The sequence below is a fragment of the Mus caroli genome, chromosome 18, assembly GCF_900094665.2.
Source record: "Mus caroli chromosome 18, CAROLI_EIJ_v1.1, whole genome shotgun sequence".
Taxonomy (NCBI): Eukaryota; Metazoa; Chordata; class Mammalia; order Rodentia; family Muridae; genus Mus; species Mus caroli.
Genome location: NC_034587.1, coordinates 73,914,455 through 73,920,202, shown reverse-complemented (window position 1 = coordinate 73,920,202; position 5,748 = coordinate 73,914,455).

Genomic DNA, 5,748 nt, shown 5'->3' with positions numbered 1-5,748 from the left:
CTTCTCCTCCTCCTCCTCCTCCTCCTCCTCCTCCTTCTTCTTCTTCTAAAATTTACTTATTCACTTTGCATCCCAATATAAGCCCCCCGTTCCTTCCAATAACTCCTCACAGATTCTGTCTCTATTCCCCCTCCCTTTCTTGGAGACAGGGGAGCCCCACCTGCACCCTGACCCCACCACTTCACCACCACACAAGACACTGCATGACAAGGCATATCCTTTCCCACTGAGACCAGACAATGTGGTCTAGTTAGGGGAACGGGAGCCATGATCCACAGGCAGGCAGCAGACTCAGGGACAGCCCCTTCAACCCGCATGAAGGCCAAACTGCACATCTGCTACATCTGTGTGTGTGGGGGGTGGGGGGCTGGGATGCTTCTTTTAAATAGTGTCCCCATTTGATGGGTGCATGCATGTGTATGTGTGTGTGTGTATGTGTGTGTATGAGAGAGATGTATGCATTTGTATGTTTGTGTGCATGTGTACATGCAGATGTTCTTAAATGTACATATGGATACCAGAAGATTTGGGGCTCACATGTGCTCTCCTTACTTTCTGAGAGAGGGTCTCTCCCTTAACCCAGAACTCAGTACTTAGATACTCTGGATGGCCAGTGAGCGCAAACCTGTGTTTACTTTCTCAGACCCGGAATTACAAACTCAGGCCAAGGCACAAAACATATTACAGGGGCTCTGGGGATCCGAACCCAGAGCCCTATGCTTGCAAGGCAAGCACTTTACCGACTGAGCCACCTGCCAGCCCCTCTCCTGCTTCTCACGTGCACTGCAGTGTGAGAAGCACTTCTGAGAATGATGCATCTGTGCATCAATCACCCTGTGCCATCTCTCATGTGTTTCCACCCCTCAACCACCCGCTGGTCAAGGTAAGAGGTACTGCGGGGATAAAGAAGCAAGCTGGGTGGGGGTGGGGGTGGGGGAGGGGGAGTCATAATGTCTCCGTGGGCTGTAGGAAGTTTTAAATCTTCATTACCGCCTTTCACACCTCCTCGCTCATTCTCCACACCCTTAGTAATCCGGGCCTCGACTCTGCTTCTTTTCCCTGGTAACCTCTTTCCGTGCATTGCCTGAATTTGGTCTTGTGTCACAGTCAAGAGACGTCACTTACGTCCAGTGCGCACATGGGGCAGAGTCAGTTATGGGATGATGCAACTGACACCTGCCGGCAAGAGAAAATGAGAGAAATTTGTAAACAGCTATGACTTTAATGAGGTAGAAGTTTAATTCTTTCCTGTATTTAAGAAAACATAGGAGTGGTGTCCTGGGTTTGGTGTGAAATCACTCATTATCCAGGATAATGTGCCTCCAGCTTTTCCCTTCACTATATCGTGTATGGCTGCTCCAGGCCCAGCCTTTATACCCACCTCCCAGTTAGTACAAACGATAAGGCAAAGAAAAAGGGGATAACTCCTTGCTTTGCATCTCATTGGTCAGAAGTGAGCCAAGAGCCATACTTGACTGCAGAGGAGTCTGGGAAATGTAGTCTTTGTACTCAGGTAAGAGCAAGAGGTTGTCTGGACACAAAGAAGAGCACAGCAGGTACAGGGGGCCCCTGGCAGTCCCTCAGCACCACCTTGGTCTTCTTCTCGATCAGGACAGATAAGAACATGTTGAGAATCAAACCATTACGCGGCTAATGAGAAGAAAGCCTGCCTCTCAGAGCAGAGTCTGAGCCCTTTGAATGGTGCCGCTCTGGGTTTGGGAACAGATGGGTTTGGCACCCTGTCATAAGGAAAGCTGCCCGCAGAACATTCTTTTCCCTGGTTAGGAATGTTCGGTGTGTCCTCTGTTCTCTCCTTGTGCTCGGGCTCAGACTCAACATACTGTCGCAGCAACTGGTTTTCAAACCCACCTAACTGATGTCCAGGCCTTAGAATTGATCCCCTGGCCTGACTACTTTGTGCATAGATAGGTTACATCATAACCTTCCACTGGTTCACAGCGCTCGTGCGCCTCACTGCTTGCTAAATAAATGCTCGAGTCCCTCAGCAGGTGAATGCACACACGCACACGCACACGCACTCGTGCATAAGCACATGAACAATCACACACATGCACGCACGTGCACACACACATGCACACACACACATGCACGCACATGTGTACACACACACACACACACACACACACACACACACACACACACAGACAGTATCATATTTTGTTGGCCCTCTGCATTAGCAATCACCACTGGCTTGCAGGTGTCCCCGTGCCACCACTGGGGGCACATGTTCTGAGCAGCTAAAGAAGCAGGGCTACCACAGCAGTGGGCAGACCTCCTGCCACCAGAAGCAAGAGCCACAAGGACTAGCTATTTTGTTTTGCTTTCTTTTACTTTTGGAAAAAAAAATTCAAAGGCAAATGTAGAAAAACAATATAATGGACCCTCACGTGCTTTTCCAATTACGAATCAAAGCCTACCCTGCGAGGGTACAGTTTTATTTATGTTTATGTACCCACCCTCTGGAGAGCAGTGGGAGCCATCTAGATCTGTGGTTCTTAACCTGCAAGTCGCGATGCCTTTGACAAATCTCTGTCTCCAAAATATTTACATTATCACTCACAACAGTACCAGAATTACAGTTATGAAGTAGCAATGAAGATAGCTTTATGGTTGGGGGTCATCACTATACGAGGAGCTGTGTTAGAAGGTCACAACATCGGGGAGGTTGGGAACCACTGCCCTAGAGAGGTTCATTTCACCAAGTAAGGGCAAGGATGTTTGTGCAGCCGCTGTCACAACTCCACTCCCTCACCTAAAACAAAGCAATCCTTAGTATCCAAAAGGCCAGCGACTGCCTTTCCCAAATTTCCTTAAACACTGGTTCGTCTGTTCAAATTACATTTCACAAAAGCCTAGACACACACAACATTTGGATGGTTAGCACTCTATGCTCTGCAGAGTCCTACCCCAGACCCACTCTGTTTGGGCAATGGAAGGGAGCTGATTGCACCCCCAAAACATTTTCACTCCGTTTCCCTTTCTAATTAAGGGATATTCCCTGGGAGTTATGATCAGGTTCAGGTGCCACTTTTTGGAAAGACCAAGGTGGTGGTGTGCCCTCAGCTACACAGGTGACACGAACGTCATGTCCTATCCCTTCTTTAGCTGCTAATGGCAGTTATTGGAGGTAAGTGCCTAGATGGATGGTGTCATGCTTGTCACCTCATATTCTCAGTATAGATTCTTCTTCATTGCTCACCCAATCTTTCTCTAAAGAGAAGCACCCTGTTAAATACGTACCTCAACGTACTGCAGTTTGGATCGGAAGGTCAGACTTCTGCCTGGTCCTTTCTCTTTATTCAACCAGTTCTTTGCATCTCTCTGAAGTGAACACCATCCTGGGGGAATTCTCTCACAGCATTCCTGCCTGCATCTCTCTCTCTCTCTCTCTCTCTCTCTCTCTCTCTCTCTCTCTCTCTCTCTCTCATTGTCTCATTCCCACTTCACTGCTAGGGGTTTGAAGATCTTTAGCGTTTCAGCTGGGCAGCCGGGTGCTAGGATCATTTCCCTGTGGCACTGGGGAAGGGCACTATAGACCTGGGGACTTGGCTAGAGCTGAACTATTTCTTTCAATTTGAGCCTGGGTGGCGTCTGGGTTCTGCTCAGTGACTGCACGGGAAGTCCAGCCGTCCAGCCTCATCTATTCCTATCCACACCTTAGCCTAGGTTATCAATTCAACCTGAGAACATGGAGTTCCAATGGTGTCCTTATCCCAGTGCCTGCAGGTTACCCTCTTCCCCGCCTTCCCCTCCTTCCCCTCCTTCTCCTCTCTCTAGCACCTTCTTTTTCTTTCTTTGACTTGACTTCTGAGCCTCACACCCAGTGCCAAACCTAGTTTCTCGATGGGACACACCTACTCCAACAGGGCTACACCTTCTAACAGGGCCACTCCCTGGGCCGAGCATATACAAACCATCACAGGCACCATTTATCCAGGGGAGTTTTCAGTGGGAGAAGCACGACTGTTTCATATAGATTTTGATACCAGCACAGCGTGGGGGTGAGCAGGAATTTTATCTTTGTTATAGACAGATCCAAACTTGAGGGTCTTCATCTTAGCCTGACCCACTAAGAGGAATTTCTTCATGACTCCAGCCCACCTCACTCTCATCCTGGATGGTGTGGGAGGCTCCTCTTGAATCGATCCTTTTTGTGTGTGTTTATGGCCTGACCTTTAGGAGCAGAGCCTCTTTCTGAGACAGACTGCATCTAGAATCCCAGTCACACTCAACACAGAGCTACGGTGCTGTCTTAGTTGGGGTTTTACTGCTGGGCACAGACAACATGACCAAGGCAACTCTTATAAAGGACAACATTTAATTGGGGCTGGCTTACAGATTCAGAGGTTCAGTCCATTATCATCAAGGTGGAAGCATGGCAGCATCCAGGCAGGCATGGTGAAGGAGAGCTCTTCATCTTCATCTGATAAGCAGAATACTGACTTCGAGGCAGCTAGGATGAGAGTTCACACCCTCAGTAACACACCTACCAACAGGGGCACACCTTCTAATAGGGCCACTCCCTGGGCTGAGCTTATACAAAACATCACAGGTGCCATTTGTTATGGGGGAGTTTTCACTGGGAAAAGCATGATTGTCTCGTATAGATTTTGATATCAGCTCAGCCTGGGGGTGAGCAGGAATTTTATCTTTAGGCTTGGTCATTATTTTATCTACATGACTACTGTGGTACATGGTTTTCATCTGTTGATTCAAAGGCAATGGTTGTTCATAGCTTGGAGCAGTGCTGCGTTTTGTGCTAGTTTCCCATTGCTATGAAAAAAAAATACTTGAGAACCTCAGATCAATTCTGGTTCCTCGACTCAGGGGTTTCAGTATGTGACCAGCAGGCTCCATTGCTTTAAGGGCCGGGGTGCGTCAGAGCATTATGGCAATGTGTGTGTAGTAAGAGAGTAGAGATGGTCACCTCACAGTATCTGGAAAGCAAAAGGAAAGCGAAAAGAGATGAAGCAGTCAGGGACAAGGTTCGCCCCGTGGAACAGACATCCTCACGGAAGCCCCACCCCTCTGAACAGAGGCCCCACCTCTCAATAGTCCACATGGCTATGGATTAATTTATTGATTTAGGGGAGTGCCCTTATAAGTCAATCACCTCTCAGTAGCACCACCAGCTGAAGACCAAGCCTCAACATAGAAGCCACTGAGAATACTTTGTATCCAAACGAAACCGGACCAAGCCTCAACATACAAGCCACTGAGAATACTTTGTATCCAACGAAACCGGTTTGGAGCTTGTTCTCAAAACAGATGTTCTGGGCTCTAGACACACGTTGAGCTGTAGACCTTTTTTCCTGTGGGTGGTTACAACAGAGCCAGAAAGAGGACCCAGAGTGTGGGTCTGGGACCAAAGACAAGCTCAATCTTTGCTTTTTGTTTTTAAATTTCATTTATTTATTTATTTATTTGTTTGTTTGTTTATTTATTTATTGTGTATTTGGATCTTTTGGTTGCATGCATTTCTGTGCATCCATGCATCAGGCCAGAAGAGGGCATCGGATCTCAAATTATAGACGGTTGTGAGCCGCCACATGAGTGCTGGGAATCAAACCCAGGTCCTCAGGAAGAGTGCATGCTCTTAGCCTGAGCCATCTTTCCAGTCCCTGTTTATTTGTTCTTATTGTCATGGGAGCTGGCTTTAGGACCACACACAGGCTAGGGCTTTACCTCTGGGCTGTAGCCTTCCAACACTGTTACCTCTGAGGAGTC